At 46.8% G+C, this 11930-nt stretch overlaps 1 pseudogene; it reads right to left on the bottom strand.

The window, feature by feature from the left end:
• Positions 1-555: 555 nt before the first annotated feature.
• LOC116353987 (fibronectin-like) lies at positions 556-9356 on the bottom strand (annotated as a pseudogene).
• Between the last annotated feature and the right edge of the window lie 2574 nt (positions 9357-11930).

Below are 11930 nucleotides of genomic sequence, written 5' to 3'. Positions count from 1 at the left end.
GAGTTGACACACAGACAACTAAATGTTGCAACCTCCTGTTTGGGCACTGGTTTACTCATTACTTTCCAACAACACTTTCAGGAACGGAATAGGAACATCCACTTCAAGTGATTCAGGATTTTTTTAAAGAACGTCATGTGAAAAACAGTACCTGGAATAACTTGTTTCCACTTTGGATATCGGAGAATTAAAAACAGGTAGAGTACTTCAAGAGAGTATGTTCAACTCTTGTGGTACTGCTTCCTATAAGACAGTCAGTCCACCTTTAGTGGCATAGGGCTTCAAGGGCTATCGAGTGGTGCAGCGGTCTAAGACACTACCTCGCAGTGCTAGAGGGCGTCATGACAAGACTCAGTTTTTGATCCTGGGCTGTATCACAACCGGCCGGGATCGGGAGTCCCATAGGGCGGTGCACAATTGGCTGAGCGCTGTGAAGGGGTAGGCCGTCACTGTTAATAAGACTGTGTTTTTAACTGACTTGCCTAGTTAAATAAATAGTGTGGCTGCACTACCACCAATGACCAGTATCTAGGATGGCAGTAGAGAGCCACTTACCCACTCTCCACTATGAGGATATACTGGGTGATGTGTGAGGAGGCTGGGGCGTTCCACTGGGATGGGGTGGGAGTCAGGCTGCTTCCCTGCCTCTGTGATTATCACCTGGACTGGGCGGTGGCCACCTGTGGAGATATGAGGAGGAGGAGGAAGAAGAGAGAGTATATTTTATTAGAAGTCTGTAGTATACTATCAAGCCAAGTGTCACAGACAAGATGGTACTGAACAAATGCTACGTATTCTCCTTGAACAACTTTATATTAAGGTTCTGTAAATAAACACACAATTGTTAAAAGTCACATTCACTTTTCAGTGTCAATTGTTTCACTGTTCACACCAGACTGACCTGGTGTGACCAAAAAAGGTCCTAGACTAACTTGTCAGTACAGTGGCTTGGATGGAAACTAGTCCGAACCAGAAGTCGCTCCACTCTCTGGTCTCAACCAACTATGACACCCACTGGGCCTGTAAATCACTAGGTGTCTTCAGTGTCTGAAATCGCACCAGGGCAATATGTCCACCCCCACTCACTCACATTCACTCACACACACCATACATACAAACACCTCCCTGTCACAGGTGAGCAACTCGCAGCAACAGCGGGGAGTCATTTGACCTGCACTTTTAAGGTCCCTGGCCTGCACCAAACATAACTCTGAACAATCAAACATACATGTATTCCTCTGGATCTGTAACAGGCCACATGGGAAAACTAGGGCAGGATAACAGGGTGCAGGATTCAGAATTTAGACTGGGGTCAAAGTGTTTCAGAACACTGCATCAAAGTGGCCAGTTGGTAACTCCTGGTTGGTGTGTTCTGAACACAGCTCAGCTGAGCTTTTCTGATTGACACCGTCACCTATAGAGCACTGGCTCAGTGCAGGACGAGCCAGTGCTGTGAGGGGCCTCTTAGGAGGTGGAGTTGGGACTGTTTCACCCAAAGCGTGTTACCACCCAGTGGATTGAGAGAGAGACAGGGAGTGTGCACAGGTAATTAAGTCCCCCAACCTCTCGGCCATCCCTGCCCAGCTGGGTAGAAACAACAATACTCAGCCTCTCAGTAGGGGAGAGCCAACAAAGACCTCCGAAACTACAAAGACCCACGGAGGGAGGGGGGGGGTGAGAAAGGTGGACGGACGCACCCCTCTCCATTTGCCCCACATCAACGTTTAGCAGTCCCCTCCCCCCTCCCTACAGAGGTGGTGAAGGGGTGACACACCGCCCCCTCGTTTAATTTGAAAGGGCCTTTTGATAGAGGGGGGATGGAGGGTATTTAAAGGAGGGAGTGAATGGGAGACTTAAAAAGAAGAGCTAACAACGATTACTCCCAGCAGGTGTCCCAAGCGTAAAGAGAAGGGGGTGGGCATGGATGGCGAGGGAGGGGGTAATGTCCTTGATCAACACCCCACTGAAGACAGCCCTGACCTGGGTTATCTGCCCAGAGGACACACTCAGACAGTTCCACTTATGCTTCACTTCACACTTCTGTTAGCCAATCAGACTTCTCTCCTTACCTGGGAAGGTCTGCTGTGGCTCGCAGCTCATCTCACCAATACCGTTGCCGTAGCAATAGCAGCGGTAGAGGACTTGGTGGATGGTTTTGTCCCAGGTCTCTCCAATCTGATAGAACGCCCTGCTCTCAGGCTCCTGGCACTGGTCTGGAGGGAGAGAGAGAGGAGAGAGATAAACTCCCATATCTACTGGGTGAAATACCACAGTGTGACATCACAGCAGCAAGATTTGTGACCTGTTTCCAAAAGAAAAGGGCAACAGTGAAGAACAAACACCATTGTAAATACAACCTATATTTATGTTTATTTATTTTCCCTTTTGTACTTGAACTATTTTCACATAATATGACATTCGTAATGTCTTTATTCCTTTGTAACTGTTGTGTAATGCTTACTGTACATGTATTATTTATTTCACTTTTGTTTGTTATCTATTTCACTTGCTTTGGCAATGTAAACATATGTTTCCCATGCCAATAAAGTCCTTACATTTAAATTAAATGGAGAGAGAGGAGGGGAGAGAGAGAGAGAGAGGAGGGGAGAGAGAGACAGAGAGAGAGGAGGGGAGAAAGAGACAGAGAGAGGAGGGGAGAGAGAGACAGAGAGAGGAGGGAGAGAGAGACAGAGAGAGAGGAGGGGAGAGAGAGACAGAGAGAGACAGAGAGAGGAGGGGAAAGAGAGACAGAGAGAGACAGAGAGAGAGGAGGGGAGAGAGAGACAGAGAGAGACAGAGAGAGGAGGGGAAGGAAAGCGATTCAAATTCCTGCTGCCAAAAATCTCTTTAGAATGTCAGCCTCCTCTTGGATAGAAAGGGCCAGAGGTGTGATAAGGATTTATTTAAGCTCTGAAGAGAAACCAGAGAGAAACTCACCGATGGCGTCGCACTTCCAGCGCCCGCGTCCCTGTCCATAGCAGGTGCAATTCATCATGTAGCCCTGGTCATGGAGCTTGGTGAAGGTCTGGCTCACCTCATAGGTCAGCCCATCCACAATGCACTGGTCTGGAGGAGGAAGGAGACAAGGAGTTTTAATGATGTACTGGTCTGGGGTAGGAAGGAGACAAGGAGTTTTAATGATGTACTGGTCTGGGGTACGAAGGAGACAAGGGGTTTAATGATGTACTGGTCTGGAGGAGGAAGGAGACAAGGGGTTTTAATGATGTACTGGTCTGGGGTACGAAGGAGACAAGGGGTTTTAATGATGTACTGGTCTGGAGGAGGAAGGAGACAAGGGGTTTTAATGATGTACTGGTCTGGGGTACGAAGGAGACAAGGGGTTTTAATGATGTACTGGTCTGGAGGAGGAAGGAGACAAGGGGTTTTAATGATGCACTGGTCTGGGGTAGGAAGGAGACAAGGAGTTTTAATGATGTACTGGTCTGGGGTACGAAGGAGACAAGGGGTTTTAATAATGTACTGGTCTGGGGTACAAAGGAGACAAGGGGTTTTAATAATGTACTGGTCTGGGGTAGGAAGGTGAGGAGACAGGGGTTTAAATGCTGGTTGATCCTTTCAGTTAATTCTACATTCCAGTTGTCAAGGCTACTCGATCTAGAACCAGGTAATGACAGTACAACTCCTATGACTGCTGTCTAACAACACATAAGAGAACAGGTGCTAGTAAGGCGGTAGGACCTTTGAGTTGGGAGTAGGCGATGCAGCTCCACTCTCCGCGGTTGTTGCCCAAGCAGGTACACTGCATCATGTGACCCAGGACATCGTGGCGTTTGTCCCACTGGTCTCCCACACGGTACATGACCCCGTCGTTGGTGGTGCAGGCCTCCTCGTGGGCTGGACGGAGGAAGAGAGGGGTCAGTGAGGGGCTGTGTGTGTGTATGTAGGTGGCATGGATAATCTCTTTTGGAACTGAGACAGATTTAGTTTCCAGACAGACTCTGGACCCATGCCAGGGTGTGGGTCCTATCCTCTGCCCAGTGGAGCCAAGAGTCATTCATAATCATTCTAACAGGCTCTTATAGAGGCATTACTCAGCCCTCTTCATGGCCGTCCCCCCTCACTTAATAGCTTTTAAAGACCAACTCATTAACTGCCCAATGAACCTCTGACGGCTCTGTAGACCGTAAGTAACCCTTTCAGTTAAACAGTCATTCTTACCATCTGTAAGGGCAACATCAGACGGATGAAGACAAGCCTAGTACATTTATCTTGATAAGACCTCTGTCAAATAGAGGAATTCAGTGAATGTTGAAGACAGTAGCCCACCAGAGCTTCCCACGCCCACCATACAGAGCCTGAATGACCTTTCAAAAGAGCGATCTTACCTAACAATAGTCTTGTTTGCATGCCAGTAAAGATGGGCTAGTCAATGTGCCTGACTGCTCCTGTGATTGTTTATTGTTTGGTGTGAGGGCCTGAGACAGGAAGAGATATGTGAATTGACAAATCACACACACTCACCAGCCATCGGGCAGAATCCGTAGCGCTGCTCTCCTTCATAGTTGGTTGTGGTACCGCACCACCTCATGCCGTCGCGGCGACCATCGGCGGTACAGTCAGTGTAGTTACGCCCGTTGTAGAGGAAGGGGAACTGGCACAGTGCACCATTGGAGTTACCCCCTCGGGTCGACACCAGGGCTACAGAGCAGATCAAACTTTCAACAGTTAGATATGCTGCTATCTATCTTGCTAGCTACAGTATATATCTATCCACCCACCCACCCATCCATCTACCTCCCTCCCTCCCTCCCAGACTCCCAGACTCACAGTTCTTCTCGGTACAGAAGGAGTACTGCTGGTCTCTATGGTAGTCAGAGGTGGTGCTGCACCACAGCTGTCCATCAGTACGTCCCTCTGAGGTACAGGAGTAGTAGGTCTTATCCATGAACACAAAGGGGAACACACAGGCCTGGCCTTCTGAGTTCCCACCGTACACCTGGCTCTGGCCCTCTGGAGGGTAGAGAGAGAGAAGGTGAGGCAGGTTTAGACCAAGTTAGCTGAGGTGAGACAGGTTTAGACCAAGTTAGATGAGGTGAGACAGGTTTAGACCAAGTTAGATGAGGTGAGACAGGTTTAGACCAGGTTAGATGAGGTGAGACAGGTTTAGGCCAGGTTAGGTGAGGAGAGACAGGTTTAGGCCAGGTTAGATCAGGTGAGGCAGGTTTAGACCAAGTTAGGTGAGGTGAGACAGGTTTAGACCAAGTTAGGTGAGGTGAGACAGGTTTAGGCCAGGTTAGGTGAGGTGAGACAGGTTTAGGCCAGGTTAGGTGAGGTGAGACAGGTTTAGACCAGGTTAGATGAGGTGAGACAGTTTTAGACCAGGTTAGATGAGGTGAGACAGTTTTAGACCAGGTTAGATGAGGTGAGACAGTTTTAGACCAGGTTAGATGAGGTGAGACAGGTTTAGACCAGGTGAAACAGGTTTAGACCAAGCTAGATGAGGTGAGAAAGGTTTAGACCAGGCTAGATGAGGTGAGAAAGGTTTAGACCAGGCTAGATGAGGTGAGACAGGTTTAGACCAGGCTAGATGAGGTGAGACAGGTTTAGACCAGGCTAGATGAGGTGAGACAGGTTTAGATGAGGTGAGACAGGTTTAGACCAGGTTAGGTGAGACAGGTTTAGACCAGATTAGATGAGGTGAGACAAGAGGTAAGACAGGCCTTGACTATGGAAATATACTTTTTTGAGACACAACCTTTTACTTTTAGTCTGAGTTAAGACTCACCCTTCTCCTCACAGCTGACGGCACCAGTACCCTGGCAGGTACACAGCATCTGCTTGCTGCCCTGGGTCCTGATCCAGCGCATGCCCACGTGGAAGGTGGCGCCCGAGTCCGTGCGGCAAGCCCCCTCCTGGGGGGGTTCGGGGAGGGTGGAGGGCTGGTGGAGCTCCGTCTGGATGGTCACATGAGTACTTCCTGTACCTGTTCCTACACCTGTTCCTGTACTAACACCTGTACCTGCGCACCAGGAAGACAAAGAGACATGTATTTACCAAGGTGGTAACTTAATTGGGGAGGACGGGTTCATTGTAGTTGCTGGAACAGAATTTATGGAATGGGTTTGATACTATTCCATTCACTCCATCCCGGCCATTATTATGAGCCGTCCTCCTCCCACCAGCCTCCTCTGTTACCTATATATTAATTTATAACCTGTTTGTCAGTGTATAACCTGTTCATTTAATTATGTATGCATTTAAATATATATATGTTTTTTACCCTTTATTTAACTAGGCAAGTCAGTTCTTATTCTTATTTACAATGACGGACTACCCCGGCCAAACCCGGACGACGCTGGGCCAATTGTGCTCCGCCCTATGGGACTCTCAATCACGTCCGGATGTGATACCATCTGGATTCGAACCAGGGACTGTAGTGACGCCTCTTGCACTGAGATGCAGTGCCTTAGAACGCAGCGGTAATCTTGTAATATTTTACAAAGTGTGTGTGTAAAACACAAGAGGGCTGACTCACCAGTAGTGGCAGAGTGTCTCTCACACTTCCACTCTCCTCTGCCATTTCCTGTACACAGACACTGGAGTTGGTGCCTGTTAGCATCTGTCTTGGTCCATGTGTCTCCGATGCGGTAGGAGGTCTTGGTGTCCTGGTCATTACAACGGTCTAAAGAAATAAGGAAAGGAATGATGAGTGTGTGTTTAAGTGTGTTTGCGTTTACATGAGTGTGTATGTATGTGCTTGCATGTGTGTACTTACTCCTAGAGGTACAGGTGATGCGTCCGTTGCCCTCCCCCAGACAGGTGCAGTCGATCATCATCCAGCCTTGGTACGGCTTCTCCCAGGTCTGCCCCACCACGTAGGATGCTCCACCTGTGTTGTCATAGCAACGCTCCGCTGCACAAAAACAAGTTCCAAAAATGTTGTTATTATTGTAACCTAATTATTTGAACTTAATTATCCATCACCTTCTCCAAAGGGCCTGTGGGTTTGATGATGGAGTTACAATCAAGTTATTTTCTAGTGGAACAACAGGTTACATCTCCATCACTTCCCTTCTCTGTCCCACATCTCTCCTGTGAAACCTCCTCACACGCAGGTGAATCTTGGAAAGGTATTTTCAGAAGTAGATTTATTTCGACAGAGTGCACATCTCCATCTCTTCCAGAATAAGAGTCCCAACAAAAAATCTAAATGGCAATGCCATAATAAAAGTCTCAGATACACATGACATATTTCTGATTATAGAAGATATATTTCTAATTCCAAAACCATGCCTACATTATCACCAAATCATCTTCACCATTAGGGCCTACCTCCATATGAGTCACCTCACCTAACTTTCCATGAAAACACTCAACTGAGCTAAATCAACAGTTATGGGGCAACGTTTGGGACAGAGATGACTGTTATGGCCTTCAAATATTTACAATGACATCTAGCACTATTTCCAATAAATGACTAGAAGAAGGACTTTGAACTGCAGTTTGATTGGTTTAAGGACATCCCCATATTAAGAAAAACGTTTACCCCAACAACCCACAGACCACACATTCATTCCTTTCAGATGACATCTAGTCTCTCCTACTCAAAGGACTCAGACAGACAGACCCTCACACACCGGTTTGCAGGTCCTCAGACAGACAGACACTCACACACCGGTTTGCAGGTCCTCAGACAGACAGACACTCACACACCGGTTTGCAGGTCCTCAGACAGACAGACACTCACACAAGGGTTTGCAGGTCCTCAGACAGACAGACCCTCACACAAAGGTTTGCAGGTCCTCAGACAGACAGACACTCACACACCGGTTTGCAGGTCCTCAGACAGACAGACACTCACACACCGGTTTGCAGGTCCTCAGACAGACAGACACTCACACACCGGTTTGCAGGTCCTCAGACAGACAGGCACTCACACAAGGGTTTACAGGTCCTCAGACAGACAGACCCTCACACAAGAGTTTACAGGTCCTCAGACAGACAGACACATACAGGGTTTACAGGTCCTCAGACAGACAGACACTCACACACGTTTGCAGGTCCTCAGACAGACAGACACATACAGGGTTTACAGGTCCTCAGACAGACAGACACTCACACACGGGTTTGCAGGTCCACTCTCCCTTGCCGTTTCCCAGACAGACACAATCCAGCATGTAGTCTCCGGTCTCGTGGGGCCTTCTCCAAGTGTCCCCGATTTTGTAGGATCTGCCTCCCTCGTGGCAGCGGTCTGGAAACGAAAATACCAAACATCATTATTCATAAACACCAACGTACTACATAAGTACACAAATAATACTATATGGGTTGCCGGGAAGGGCAACTCACTTCCGATTGTGCAGCTGATTTTGCCGCGGGCGGAACCGATGCAGGTGCAGTCCCACATCATGCCGTCCTTCGCCCTCTCGTAGGTCGCACCCACAGGGTACGTCTGGTCGTTGTATTTGTCATAGCAGGTCTCCTCCCCTGCAGAATGCATCAGAGAAGACTTTCAACATGTGGCCTAAACGTTTGAGATAAACGAAGCGACTTCTGTGCGCAATGGCAAAAGTGCCAAAAAGGGAACGCGCTCTAAGAGCGCACGGATGTTGTGCAAAAAAACGAAACAAATTGCCTACTTCATTATACATTCAAGTCTGGTGCTCCAGCTCACCTTGGGGTTTTGTTTTACATTTGATCCCTGCGGCTCCGTTGCAGGTACAAAGCAGTGTACTCCCGCGGTAAGCCTTCTCCCATTGATCGTTTAGTCTGTAAGAATGTCCGTTCTCATCGCAGCCTGCAAGATGAGGGAGACACACACAAAAGAGCCATGAGTCCTGAACAAATTCGGCGCATGATAGGTTAGCTAAACACCCATATTCAATACATGTACAGTAGTGATTTAAAAAATAAATAATATTAGATGTCCTTCATAAATGGAATTGTAACTACAGTTGTTAATGACAAGATGTGGATTCAAGGTGCATTCAAATGCTTTATCTAAGGGGCAAAATATCACATTAAGAGCAAGTCTACATACCTTGAGCAAGGGGTACTGTGTCTGCGAGTTCGGGGTAAACTTGTTCCTGAGTTTGTCTCTTGTTTTTCCCTTGGTTCTTTGGCATACAATGGACCGCGCTGCTTACGCACAGCGCAACCAGCAGCCCTGTCACTGGGCTACCAGTCATTTTGGTCAAGTTAAAAATAAAAAAAACAAGACACTTTTATGTTTCCAGTTATGTCCTAAGTAAAAATAAGAACGATCCAGGTGCGGTGAAGTTGACCGTCAGGAGCGGATAGTATTCTCTCCCCTTGCTTTCCAAATATTACCCAGTGCTGCTTCTCCCAGCGGCTACTTTGACCGCCTTTCCTGCAGCAGATGCGATAGACAGACTGGAGGGATGCAGACCGTTTTTATATGTGAGCGCAAAGGCACCGTTTGGGGAGGGGCAATGTGCGTCTGGGTCCAGGGGAGCAACACAGACTCGTCACTTACCAACCATCCTAAACCGCAGACCCAGACCAAGAATGAAAACTCACAAACAGAGTACAGCACTAACATTCTGAGGCTGGGCTGGGTTGTGCAACCTGGACTCAGACGTCGACATAACACAGTACACAGTAAACCTGTGAAACTCAAATGAGTATATGTTACATTTAGTATGGTATTTATTAATTTGTGGTTGTCCATCATCCATTTTGTAGGATATGTTATGAATTACAATTCATATCATATGTTACGAATTGCAATTCATACAATATGTTACGCATTCCAATTTGTTGTGGCTAACTTTAGCTACATGGCTAACGTTAGCCAAAATGCCTACCCTCAGACAAAATGCCTACCCTCAGACAAACTTCAATTTATAGGCCTAATGATAATGACAGCCTAATGTTGATAGGCTAATCATTTATTTATTTATTTATTTATTTTACCTTTATTTAACCAGGTAGGCAAGTTGAGAACAAGTTCTCATTTACAATTGCGACCTGGCCAAGATAAAGCAAAGCAGTTCGACAGATAAAACGACACAGAGTTACACATGGAGTAAAAACAAACATACAGTCAATAATGCAGTATAAACAAGTCTATATACAATGTGAGCAAATGAGGTGAGAAGGGAGGTAAAGGCAAAAAAGGCCATGATGGCAAAGTAAATACAATATAGCAAGTAAAATACTGGAATGGTAGTTTTGCAATGGAAGAATGTGCAAAGTAGAAATAAAAAATAATGGGGTGCAAAGGAGCAAAATAAATAAATAAATTAAAATTAAATACAGTTGGGAAAGAGGTAGTTGTTTGGGCTAAATTATAGGTGGGCTATGTACAGGTGCAGTAATCTGTGAGCTGCTCTGACAGTTGGTGCTTAAAGCTAGTGAGGGAGATAAGTGTTTCCAGTTTCAGAGATTTTTGTAGTTCGTTCCAGTCATTGGCAGCAGAGAATCATGCTAAACTGGTCCTTTACAGAACAGTCAATGTGACCCACAATGACTTAGCTATCAAACAAGGGCAATTCAAGCGTTAAACGAAAACAACAACAGAATAAAAGTATAACGATAAAACTAGGCCTGCAGGATTGCAGTCTCATTTCTGTTTGGACTTAAGAATGACATGTTTTGGTAGGTCGATGGGGGATGAGGGGGTTACTGACAGCTCACCCCTACGTTCCATCACTGTTTAGAGGGAAAAAGTTGACCCTAATGCACCCAGACTGGTTCACTGTTAGGGAGGAACCCAACAGTTTTCATCTTATCTACACATTAAACAGAAACCGTTTTAGTGCTATTAGCTACATTTATATTGATTGCGTAAGAGCAATTATCCAAACATTATTTTGATGGAGAACTGTTTTGATATTGGCTCATTCTGTTGAATTATTGTATACAGTTCTATCAGTACATTGTGAAACATCAGCCTCCCTTCCTCCCTCCATCATCCCATCCCTCCTCCTGTTGCTCCTCCCCATCCCATCCCTCCTCCTGTTGCTCCTCCCCATCCCATCCCTCCTCCTGTTGCTCCTCCCCATCCCATCCCTCCTCCTGTTGCTCCTCCCCATCCCATCCCTCCTCCTGTTGCTCCTCCCCATCCCATCCCTCCTCCTGTTGCTCCTCCCCATCCCATCCCTCCTCCTGTTGCTCCTCCCCATCCCATCCCTCCTCCTGTTGCTCCTCCCCATCCCATCCCTCCTCCTGTTGCTCCTCCCCATCCCATCCCTCCTCCTGTTGCTCCTCCCCATCCCACTCTTCTCTCTTTCTTGCCCGCCTTCCAACGCTTGTTTTTTCCCCTCTTCTCCTCTTCAGTATGTGTGTATTTGTGTATGTGTGCTCGCTTGCATGTGTGTTGGTTCATGCGTGTGAGAAAGCAACAGAGCAAGAGGTGTTCTTGCATTTTTCTTTGCATATTTTTGTCTGCCTCCTGCCCTTACCAAATAAATCAATGCTAATAGCAGATTTTATACTCTCAACGACAGAAAATAAACCCCTCTTTTCATGAGTCATGTTTGGTTGTCTGTGGTTGAGGTAACTTTCTCCCCAAATATTGTGTCACACCGATTAATCCCTCAGCTGTGGAAAGTAATGTTTTCCCAATGAGAGGAAGAAAAAGAGGACAGCGGGAGATGACAGATGATATGACTCCTGGTTGTGGCAGTGGACTGTCAACCTGGGAAAACCTCAAACGGATGTCTTCTGGTTTAACTGAGATTAGTCACGGTCCAGGTCTGGTCTGGTCTGGACGGTGGCTTCAGTACGGTAAGTCAGATCCGTGGTTGGGCGGGTTCCTGTAAGTGTCCACTTGGCACAAACCTGGTACCAAATCCCGGTTCTGAAACACACAAAAAACGAAACACTTCCTTGTTTTTTATACGGATGGTGAATCACTGAACCTTTCACATGTGGAGAAAGGTGTCTGCCAGAAGTATCACATATTTTCCACCCATGAATCAACTCCAAAACATCCAGGAGAGAGT

The sequence above is a fragment of the Oncorhynchus kisutch genome, linkage group LG16, assembly GCF_002021735.2.
Source record: "Oncorhynchus kisutch isolate 150728-3 linkage group LG16, Okis_V2, whole genome shotgun sequence".
Taxonomy (NCBI): Eukaryota; Metazoa; Chordata; class Actinopteri; order Salmoniformes; family Salmonidae; genus Oncorhynchus; species Oncorhynchus kisutch.
This window is presented reverse-complemented; position numbering and strand designations above follow the sequence as displayed.